This window comes from Ambystoma mexicanum, chromosome 12 (assembly GCF_040938575.1).
Source record: "Ambystoma mexicanum isolate Mex_15411 chromosome 12, UKY_AmexF1_1, whole genome shotgun sequence".
NCBI lineage: Eukaryota > Metazoa > Chordata > Amphibia > Caudata > Ambystomatidae > Ambystoma > Ambystoma mexicanum.
The window spans coordinates 1,036,658,085-1,036,670,237 of NC_090936.1; the positions used below are offsets into that span (position 1 = coordinate 1,036,658,085).

At 43.3% G+C, this 12,153-nt stretch overlaps 1 protein-coding gene across 1 annotated transcript in view; it reads right to left on the reverse strand.

Annotated features, from left to right (window-relative positions):
* SND1 (staphylococcal nuclease and tudor domain containing 1) overlaps positions 1-12,153 on the reverse strand; it is a 2,477,133-nt gene that overhangs the window by 1,154,985 nt on the left and 1,309,995 nt on the right. The window lies entirely within an intron of this gene.

Below are 12,153 nucleotides of genomic sequence, written 5' to 3' on the forward strand. Positions count from 1 at the left end.
TGGTTAAAGTGACCTCTTTCTCGGCTAACTGAGGAATAGTAGCGAAATTAACGATTTCTCCAACCCTGAGCAGAAGATGGAGCTGTTCGACCTTGTTGTGGCTGCCCAATGGCCTGACTCAAAGATTTTGCTGCTGCCATAGATGACGGCAACTTTTCAAGACTTTCAACTGCTTTAGATCAAACAAGACCCTTGAAACAACATATCCAATAATCTGGACTGCACGTCAAAAGCAAACCATGATTTACAAACGTGGAATATATTGACCCACTCAACGGCATTGCCCCTCATCACTAAGCTGCATTGGCGCAAGAAACAGCAACCTGACTGCGCTGGCTCCTGTTCGTACCAGGACCTCAAAACTGTGTTTTGGCAGCAACTAAAAGATGGCTGCACCATCCTGCCTAGTACAATTCATGCAAGATGGAACAAGGGGACACACTGAAAAAGTATGCCAGTGTGTTCTGAAACCTAGCAATGGAATCAAGTGAAAAAGCAGCATTGCTTTGCTGCAAAAGCCAAAAATCCCCTTCAAAATGAAACCTTTTCACCTTTTGAAAATGCTGCTTTGACGCTAATTTCATCTGTTCATTCTGAAACCACTGTGATTCAAAAGGCCATTTTATGGCCAGGATATTTCACTGTGCTTTGCCAAAACCAGGCAAAATTCCTGAGTGACAGGCCCAGTCAAACCAACTCTCAGAGAAATCAAGAAGCAACTTCATTTTCACTCGCACAGGAACAGGCGTTTATTTCTTGCCAAAAATGTATCCAGGCTCAGCAGTTGAAAGACTAACTCCCTGAGCCAGGTCAAGTATACATTTATCTATGCTTTAGATAAAACTCCTGCATACAAGGAAATTACTATAGCTGCAAAGATCGCGTGGACAGCTGAGGGAGCTGCAAAACCGAATTTAAAGAAAGAAATGCTAGCAGTTTTAACACATGTGGGAAAATGGGCTTTGCTGACTCAAGAAGAATTGGTCCGTTTAAAAATAAATTGATAATGAAAGCCTGCTTAGTTAGCAACGTAAAGGGTTTATGTTAGTGGTGATAATCCACACATGCTATCTTCTTTCACAGGTTTCTTTAACTCAGGACCCAAAATAAGAAATTAAAGAGTTTAAAACACATGGGATGGATTTGCAAGCTCTCAGAAAAACCAGTAATTCCAGTTGCCAGCCATGAAACTTCCCCAAGGAAGGGAGACGCACTCTTCCTGATTTTCATGAGCCGCCGTCCTGTTTCTGATCCATCTGTCCACACTCCAGATCCCAACTACAAAGCCAAGCATTGCTGATCCCGCTCCAGCAAGGCCTCTAATATGGAGAAAAAAAAACACTAATCTCCCATTAACCAGGAGAAAATTGTGGTGCGTTTGGCATCCTGATCCAGATTGGCTTGCTGCCACTCACTACATGCTGCTGCCATCCTGCTACCCTGATGACCTATCTTATCCAGTGACCAGAAGTGCTACCCTGTAACCAGTCTCTGCCCATCTGATCCGGCCCTGCTGATTTTGTCCGGCTGTCCTTTGTTAGACTAGATCAGTGTGGTGACCAGAGCACTGGCTGTCCAAAATCTAAAAACTAAAAAGTGGACTGAGCATCAATAAGAACCATAGAAATTCATAGTATACCTTGCCTTGCTTTGTCCTATCTCAATCTTTTAGCTATCCTATTCTGACCCCAATATCTTGTTAAAATTGTCAGCATTGTATGTGAAGACCTGCCTTTGATTCCTATTGTTAGCGCCGATTTTCTCTTCTTTTTTGTTTTGCTAGAACCTAAGCCAGTAGCAATTTCGATTAAATAATAATTTTCTATAAAGGAAACTGGGTACACCACGTGACGAGTTACAACGGCCGCGTAACTGGAGATTCACGGGTGGCATTCTCTTTTTCTTAGTCATTAAATCCAGTTTAAAATTTGCAATCAATTTTAAAGCCGTTTTTCTATTTCTTCTCTGCTCTATTTTCCTAAAAATTAATCTCAAGAGATCTTGAATAACCCACTCAAATTTCCAGCTAGACTTAATTTCACTTCGTTATTGTACCCATGATCTATAACTACACCCCAACACAAAAACCGCATTTATTAAAAACCGTTTTGGTAATTTCAGGTGGGAACGTGTCATTTGTTGCAACATGTTTTAAAACCTGCCACTCATTTTCAAACTGTATGCTATTGGTTATACATTGCTTGTGATTGTTCGTACTTCTACATGGTTGCTGTAGTGAGGAATATTTTTTGTTTCAAGGTTTTTACACACATTCATTCATTTATTCTTCCATTTCCGAGTGTCATTTTCTGCATTGCCAGGGTTTAGAATCTGTTTCTCTTGTTTGGGGAGGGAAGGTCTGATTTCAATTCTGTTTTCCATTTGTCATTCCTGGTTACCTGCTGCTTCTGTTTCTCCAGAATTGATTATTTGTGGGTTGAGGGAACATTGCAGGGGGAAATTCTAACTTCAGTGCTATCTTACCTAAAATCAAAAAGTGCTCCTATTCCCTGGTGTTTTGTAGATATGTCAATAGAAGATTAAACGAAGTGCATTGCTTACATTTATATTGTTCTTATCACCCCATTGGTGATTGCTGCCCCATATTGAAAATGTGTATGATTTATTTTGAATTTTAAAATAAATATATTTTACCAACCAGCCTGGTTCATGGTCTATTGTGACCCGGGATATTTGAAAAGGGGGTGTGATATGAGTGGTGTATCATCTCAATATTGAATCTAACATAACCATAAGCATTTCAGTCGCGCGCTGCATACTAGGCCGAGACTAAGGCATGCGTCGCCCGATTGAAATCCTTAACACAAAGCCAAGAACATCATCCAAGCACTGTACCTGCAGCCATAGAATGTCCAATACAATCTGCTGTGTCTAGCCCTGACTGCAATGATGGGCACATAGCATCTTTACCTTCCAGAATAATGTTCATAAAGCCATCCCTTTCTTCACCCTCTGGGATGTGTTCAGATGCCACAGCTATCACCTGCCAAAAAGTGTAGGTGAACTTCGGTATAGCACAAGTTGCATTTGTTGCTTTTAGTGCCATATACTCCCTGCAGAGAAAACTTTTTCCACATGGCATCAAGCCTTTTATCCTCCCTGTCCAGGGGGACTGTAGGATAGGCTGCTCCCTTAAATGCAGTAGTAGCTGCTTGTACAAGAAGGCTTTGTGGACTCTGATGTTTGGAAAGAAACTCTGGATCCACCGATGAGGGTCTGTATTTTTGTGTAAAATCCTTGTGAACTGCAGGGATGGTATCAGGATTTTTCCAGTTCTCTAGAACTTTATTCTTCACTGTTGTATGAAGGGAATGACTGGGTCCTTAAGGGGTACCCTGTCCAAAATATCTGTAAGGTCCTCTTGTTCATATTCAATGGATGAGTTACACCATCCAAGGTATTCAATAACCTTTGCCATTACTGATCTATAAGATGCACCAGCATGCCCTGAAACTTCCGGAGTGCCAAAATCAACCTCTGGAGAGGGGTCAAAACGGCTGGCATCCTGCAGTGTGTCCACAAGGTCTCTAATTTTGGATTCCTGGGATATCAGCGCCTCTGGAACACCAGGAGTGCTGCATTCCTACCAAAACTATAAATAGGGCTTCCTTCCTCCACCTCTTCCTCAAACAGAGGCCATGGACTTGATAAAGCCTCTTTTCCTTTGAGGTTTAAAAACCTTCGACAGACTTTCAAAAGTCCTTGAGGGCTTTGACCCTGACACTTAAGGCATTGCTAGACTCCCCTTCGACGAATGGGTGAAAGAAGGAGGATCACTTAGAGGCGTCTAGGCTATGAGAGGCGAACACTATGCCTTCGAGACCTTTGAATCCTTCAAAGTATTCGACCTACTGTCTGGGCCCTCGGGTGTGCTCAGTGGTTTTTACAGACACCCTGTTGGCTTTTCGCGCAATGGGGTCAGGAGTCTATAGCGACTTCAATGAAGGGGCTGGCTTTGCCACCTTCTCAAACAACTTCAACATCTGCATCAGACATTTTCCAGTTCCACTTGACTAGCCGCCCCCCCCCCTTTTTTTTTTTTTAGGAAATCTTAGCAGTTGCCATTTGGGCAAAGAATCCATAGAGGACAATCTGGAGAGATGATTCCTTTTCTTCGATCTCCTCCAAGATGACGAAGATGACCGCCGAGATTTTAAACGCTTTAAACTTTTACCGTGCCTCTTGGCCCGGTGCAGAGATTCCCCTCTTGGGCTCTTATCTGAAGACGAAATCTGGGGGTCACCGAGGACGAACTTGGGGATGGTTTGCCCAAAGCAAGTTTCCCCTTCATCTCTGTTAACGCTATTCCAGTCAGACTGGCACGAGCCACAATCTACGACGATATGGCCCACCCCCAGGCACCAGAGATATGCTCAATGAGGATCAGTTATTGACATTTTAGCTGAACACTCAGCACATTTCTTGAAGCCCATTTTCAGGATACGAGTAGACATTTTAGGAACCTCTTAAACTAAGCAGTTGAATAACACGCTGAGGCGAAGAACCGTTTTGAGCAGCTATGAAGAAAAAAATCGAACTGAGGCAACGGGTGTTGTCTGTGCCATATATACCAGGCATACATACCAGCGTCAAGGTCATACTCGAGGGGGACACAGGCTCTCGAGAGACGAGAGTTAGACAACGACGCACGGCGCCCTCTGCTGAAAAAGGTTTCCGAGCTGCAAGCAGGATATCGGAGCATATCAAAGATGAGGAATACGTGGGAGGACACAATCCATTCAAAGTTTTTTTTTATGAATTTGTAATACAAAAGTGAAGTTTATCATTGCATATTGGTGAGATTAGAACAGTTTATACTAATGTTGTCTGTGGGGTCATCAATTGCGCATTTAATAGTATCAACCTGATGTAATTTTTAATAAATTAATTCAGTGAAAAAAAAAGAATTGGTAGTAGTTGGAAGCTATGCATTATCAACGAACCTCTGTTGCACACCCCAGAAGTCCACAGATGACCGCACATATGGCATTGATGCCATTGCCAGAAACTAACTCACTGAGAACATCACTCATAATATCAATATCACTGGAAAGCAAAAGTTGGTGTGAAAATAATCACATGCTTGAAGGTGGCATAGCTTCCAATAACTGGCACTAAAACACACACACATGTAGTTAATCTACATTACAGCCAAAGGCAAAAATGTTACCTGGGGTCTAGTGTTGAGCTGGAAAGAGTTCAGGAATGGAAGGAGAAAGCTAGAAAAAGATGGAGGATGAGGATTCGAAGGGCAAGTACTACAGTAGAAGGATCGATGAGAGCCACCTTGAGAGTAGAGGCAGAGACCCCTCAAGGGGGCAGTTATAGGGATCCACAGTGATCCAACGGCCAGGGGAAGAATCCAGTCCAAGGTAGATAGTCTTTGGAGGACCTATGTACAGTTGCTGGCAGGGACAAGCAAGTACTAGGAGTCAGGAGTAATATAGTCCCTAAATTTGGCAGAGTACTATACGCCAGGCCATAGAGAAGTGAAAGCACAGAAATAAGTTTGGGTTTTAGACTGGGGTGGCAGATGCAGGTGAACCACAGTGCCCTAGGAAAATACTCTGGTGGGAGTAGGGGGGAGAAAACGATCCACAATTTCCAAAGTGCAGCGGTAGATGCAGGCCTTGCAAATTCTTCAGGGCGAGTTCCTTAATTCACATACTCTATCCAAGAGAAAAGCACTCACCCCATGGTAACATGTGAAACCATTTACTTCTGGGTTCTATAAAACTTTGCTCATCACCAAAAGTTAACTTCATATTTGGTGCAATGCTTCCACTCAAAGGCTAGCCATGCACAGTGAAACCTTTATTTGCCATTTACTGCAAACAAAGCCCGTTTTCTGTAAATGTAAACAAAAAAAAAAAGTTTCAGATATCCCCCATACTCTCCTTGCAAATGGTACTTGTCCTTCAAAAAATCTCCATGCCAATATGATTGGGCTAGTGGATTTTGCTGGGATGGATACCTACAAGAGATCTCTAGGGCAGGGTGCAACTGCCTTTTTAAGACCCCCCCTAAAAACACGAGGTATCAATAACTGCTAAGACCATTCAACTGTCCAAAGAGGAGACATAACTAAGACTGATACAGGGAAAACACTAGGGTCCCAGAAAGCTAGACCCAGGACAACAAAGTGACTTTGTTGAACTGCCAGGGAACCTGCAATTTGGAATATTACATGTACATTTTGGACTCGGAACACAAAGTCCTTCTAGAGTAGGGAATACCCGGTTTTTGTTTCACCCATCATGGCACCAGATTGATCCAAAGCTACAGTCTTCTGTTGTACAGAACCCCACCCCCATCCCAGAGTTCAATTGAGGTTCTCCCAACCTGTCCTTTCCTTATGATTCTTACAGTTTGGGCATTCGAGTGTCCAGATTGTCAGCGGACCCATCCTAGCAAGCAGCCTGTGGGGTAGTTTGCAGCTTACTCCCCTGTTGCATAGGGGTGTCTTTCAGTACCTGCTAAGGCGTTTAATTACCTGGTGTTATTAAAGTTATCATGCTGGTGTTCTTTACAGTCAGGTTCATTGGCGTTCCATTCCTCCTTTTTCATGACGATATCATACCACTGTGGTTGTTCATTATCAGAATAGAGAAAACTATTAGTCCACAATATCTGAAATGATTATATCGACCCTTTGTTAATGTAAAGTAAAAAATAGGTTTTAAACTTAAAGTACCCCACTCCTACATTCCTTTCAAACTAATGATCAGTTTCTGGCACCTCCGGCCCATGCTATCTTATCTCCCACGACCACCATGGGCAATGAGGGGTCTTGAGTCAGACAGAATATATGCAACATTTCAGGATCAGAGGTAATCCCTCCCACAGCGAGAACGTTGAATAATGTATAAAGACAAAGGGAGCACATAGTGGATCCTTTTAGGAAAGAGGCTTTATCACCCAAGTCATAGTCTAAGGACCTCCAATGCAGCACAATCAAAGGAATAGCCTTCCATTAATTGCATAGACTCAATTGTTTTGAAACTTTGAATTGATACTTCAACATCTTAGTCAATTAGCCAAAAGGCAATGTACAAAAGTAGTAGTGGTCACCTCAAAATACAGTTAAAGGTTGTGTGCTGTAACTGTTAGAATCAAACTGAAATCAGTGTCGCGCCTTAGCCACAGTGAAGGTAATGCACCAGCTCTGTATGCTGCATCCAGACAGCAGGGTTTCCTTGATCAAATTGAAAGTGTAAAAATTGCTGGTGAAGAGCCGAATATCTGCACCCTACAAAGTACTACAAATGCCCTCGTACACAAACGTGTATGGATGGACGCTTTATAGTGAGTGAAAGACTGGTTGTGGCTCTGGGTCACGGTTCCAGTCGTCTACTCTATATGTAAGTCAATGATGCCATCTGTTAAGCTGAGACTAAGGACCATCTACTTTTTAGGCATGATTCTAGCAAAGGGTACCCAGATCTAAGCTATCCACAGGGAAAACTAGTCCAGCAATTAGGGTATTTTTTTAAAAAAAAAGGTCAACTAAAAAGGAACACAAATATCTCTGATCACTAGCTCACTGTGGTAGAGGGGAGTTTGGCACAGCAATGGTTACACTTCAGACAGGAGAAATGTATACATCTGTGCAAGGGACAGGTTCGGCTCAGACATCAAAACTAATCACAAGGCAGTGTCCGCATTTTGTCCTCAAGCATTCCAATGGACAATCCAGAGAAGCAACCGATTAAGTCTGGCCTCACAATGTACCAAACAAAAAACACATCATACAGTAATTTCCCCAATTGCATGACAATTGCAGAATAATCAATTTAATATAATTCCAACTATATGTTGGATCATGAAGATGAAAACAGACATCTTGGTGTATGTTAAGAAGCAAAAACAACTTGAAGAATTGTGAAATGCTTATTATCAGAGATCTTCAAACTATGATTAAAGGTTTCTGCTTGGAGTTTTGTTTCTTTCATGCACACACCCAGTCTGGGTTCAAAAGCCCACTTAATAATATGGCATACTTGTGTTTTAATTCTAGGGCAGAGGATCAAGCACATCACACATTTTAAGAAACCAGGTGCATGTTATGATATGGCATGAACCAGTGGAGTTCCGTGACACTAGAGATTCGGCCACATCTCGTGTGATGGCAGACTCCTCTGTGGCTATGTTCAGATCAGGTAGGAGTGTGGTTACTATATCCAATGTAGAATTGATCACTGTTTTATCATGATTTAGTTAATTCTCTGGGCTACAATTTCCAAGACCGCTATGTATAGATTTGTCAGAAGAAGAGAACTGTGTCCATAATTCTGGGCATGCTGGGATGTCGTCTGAACTCAGTGTTCTGGCAACCCCAGTTCCTTTCATAGCTCTAGTGTCCAATGTGCAGGAACGAGCTGTGCAGCTTCTCAATTTAGAAAGGACTGTTGTCTGCAGACCAGCAGCAGGGAATACAATGGGCTACACACCAGGATAAACTATCTACGGGGGGGGGGGGTTCTGCCCCATCACACCTCCCTCATGCTAATTCCATGGGCACAGGCGGTGAACAGCAATGTCTTTTTATAGGCAATCCAGTGCACCAGTGCATAACCCGGGGAATCTTGGTTTGCAGTTTTCATTGAGCTAAATAAAACATACTAAACAAACAATATAAAAAAATGCTTAGCATATTCTACTTCACAGATGTGATATTTTCCTGGAATATTCAAAAAAGCACCAAGTGAAAAAGGATCCAATTACCACGACTGATTCATTGAAAAACTGACATTTAATAAATACATGTCTATAGATCCTACTGTGATATTTTTATAGAAATTATTAACGTTTTACACTGCACAATGTACACAATCTTATTGATTTAGCCCCAATACATGCTGACCCATTGTATCGCTGACAGAAGCACATGAAGGCAATGGTTTTAATTTGTGGAGTGAAGGGAGAAAATGCAACAGCAATTTTACCCTTCATACAGATACTAAAGTAACTTGCAAGATCACCAAGTCCATTTACTAGGACAATAAAACTACATTTTTATACAAAGCATCATGCACCACACCCCGTCTGCGGGCGCAGATAATGAAATTGCTCCGAAAATGATTTTAGACAAGGGCATTCTCTCTCCGTTCCTTGCAAGATGTATTAAAGAAATATTTCACTCTAAAATGTTATTGTCCCAAAAGATGGGCAATAATCAAAAACACATTAAATATCCTTTTAAAGAAAGTTCCTATGTAAACTTTTGAGCAAACAAGGCTCAAAGCGTTTACATGGGAGCATCCATTGTGTTATTTCAGGCAGCCTCCTCTGTTCATGTTAAGCTCTGCCCTGGCGACACTAAACAAGCAGCAAAAGCCCCCTTCTGGGAGCTTTTGCTTACTGCAGGCAGAGCAGAGCTGAACATGGAGTGGACTGCCTTCACTTTAATTTTATGTTTTCGGTGCTCCAAGCCCAGGTAAGCACAGAAAATGTAAAATGAAAGGCAAAAAGCAAAGGCGCAGCAATTATAAATACAACAATGCTGTATTTGTGATTGCCGTGGTTAGAAAACCACAGAAATCAAATACAACAACATTTTATTTATAATTACGGTGGCTTCAGCTTTGAGTCTCCTGGGCTCCCCGGGGAATATAAATATTGCAGCAATAACGAGTGACAGCACAGACAGTAGGGTACTGTGTCTCTCAGACTTTCGTAGCAAACATTAGCAGAAAAAAAGGACTTTTGGGGAATGTTTTTTTGACATTTCAAGTACAGGAGTGTGTGCTGATCGTTCAGATTCCAGACGAAAGTGCGGTAAACACCCTGTTCCATCCACTGAGCGGTGGGTGGGTTAATGTGGCTGAACCAAGTTGGAACATTCGCCCCAAATGGTAAAATTAGAGGGGATTTTATTGGCGCGTGGAGATAGAAAAAGGCACAAGTTGGCAAAGGCCGATGGGAGAGTAAGGAAGGTGGCGAGGATTAGCGAAAAACATGTGTAGAACAAGCTCCACAACCACCGAGGCCGGAAGGTCCTGGAAAGGTCCACTGCCCACGGCAATCTTTGCAAACTTCGCAACATCGCATTATTAAAGTGGTGTGTATCCATCCTTCAGACCGAGAGTAGCATTTCAAGATCAGCCACTTGCTGTCCTGGGTCCACGGCCCCGCAGAAACATGAAATGCTTGCCCAGAGCACATGTTAGGCATCAGAGACCCAATACCCCAATACATGCTTTCATCTCCACTGATGGCTCAAGGGGAGGCAGGAAGAAAGCGACAAACCTCTCCGACGGCCTGGCTTCAGAAACCCATTGAGTCCTTCGACGAAGTGTTCACACACAAGGAATAAATACACCTTCAGACATGTATTGAAATTACACATTTTATGCAATGCCAGGAGCATACATAATACTGCTTTCATTTGTCAAGAGGTCTAATCTGATCAGCAAAGCCTGGTTCTTCAACCGAAAAGCCACCTCAAGAGAAGGTGGACTACACAAATAACCTCGCACTGAGTGTATGGTGGTCCAAGACACTTCACTTCAGGTGCTGCGACACTGAACGTGTGTAGCCAGAAGGCGGTATGAGTAGGGAGCAGGGGTGTTGCTAGGTCTGGAAAAGATCCGGGGCTAGGCTAATGTCCTGGCTGTCGGGACCCGGGGCTAGCTAGCCTTTTGGTTGTAGCTCCTGAGCTTCGATCTGGGGCTACAACCAAACAATCCGGGGCTATAGCCCCCTTAGCACCCCCCCGGCTACATTTGGATACACGTCCCTCTTTTTTCTTCAATATGTAGCAAGTACCAAGCAGTCTATTTTAATTTTTCATTAAAAATCTGTTTCATTATTTCGGTACTAACCAATCTCGTATGCATCTCTCTTTACTGGGAACACATTTCTAAACAAGTCATTTATACACATTCATTTGGCCAGACAAAGGCCTTCAACATAATTTTTACAAAAAAAATAAAACCTCTTTCTTAGACACAAAAATTATGGACACCGTCGGATAACTGTCTTATTCCAGTTGGCTTCCTTAGTTGTGTAGGGCCCGTCATTGTTAAAGCTGTATTGATGGTTGCTGTATAGAAAAGTCGACACTGTTTCGGCTGTCTCGTCACCAACTGTGGTCCATCAGATAAGCGGCCTTCATCAGGATAAGATTTTCAATAACACAATGTGTATTGTGTTTACAAAGGGAAACAAAGGGGACTGTAAAGGAGGTGAAGGAACAAGTTACTTACCTGTAACTGTTGTTCTCCAGCATGGGTCTGGCATGGAGTCACATGCTCATGAATATTCCCCGTCAGGCTGGGAATCCTCGGTAAAGAAAAAATCAGTATCCGTTTCGTTTCTGATCTGTCTTTCTTAGTAGTAACCAATCACTGATCTCTGGGTCATACTGCCCCCAGCCAATGACTGCCCTCTACCTAAGCCCCTCCCCTGGCAGCCATCCTTCGATTTGGTAGCACATAAAGTGGCAGTATGACCAAGTGAAGAGCCGCAGAGGGGGAAGGAGGGAGGGTTCTCATGTGAATCCATGCCAGACCCATGCTGGAGAACAACAGTTACAGGTAAGTAACTTGTTCCTTCTCCAGCATGGGGTCTGGCATGGATTCACATGCTCATGAATATAAGAATACATAGCAGTATACACATGCACAACCACAGGAGGTGGCAACAGGCTCAACATTAAGCAATATAACAACTCAACATTAAGCATCTCTTACCTCCTCACCAGGCTCACCTTAAGCGAACAGGTTGCGCAGCTCTGCTTGGCCGACCCTGGACTCCTCCCTGGAGTCCCGATCTACGCAGTAGAATCTTGTGAAGGTGTGCGTCGACCTCCACTTAGCAGCCCTGCAGATGTCCAGCAGGGGCACACCAGACAGGAACGCCGTGGTAGCAGCGATTGCTCTGGTCGAATGGGCTCTTGGACGGCCGGGCAGCGGTCGGTTTGCCAACCGGTGACAGTGCATTATGCAGCCGGAAAGCCATCTGGAAATGGAAGCCTTCGAGAGAGCCTTCCCTTGATTCACAGGTCCAAAGTTCACAAACAGCTCTGATGTCTTCCGAAAACTCTTCGTGCGGTCCACGGAGAACTTCAACGCTCTAGCTACATCCAGCGAGTGCAAAGTCCTCTCGGCCGGAGACGAAGGCAACGGGAAG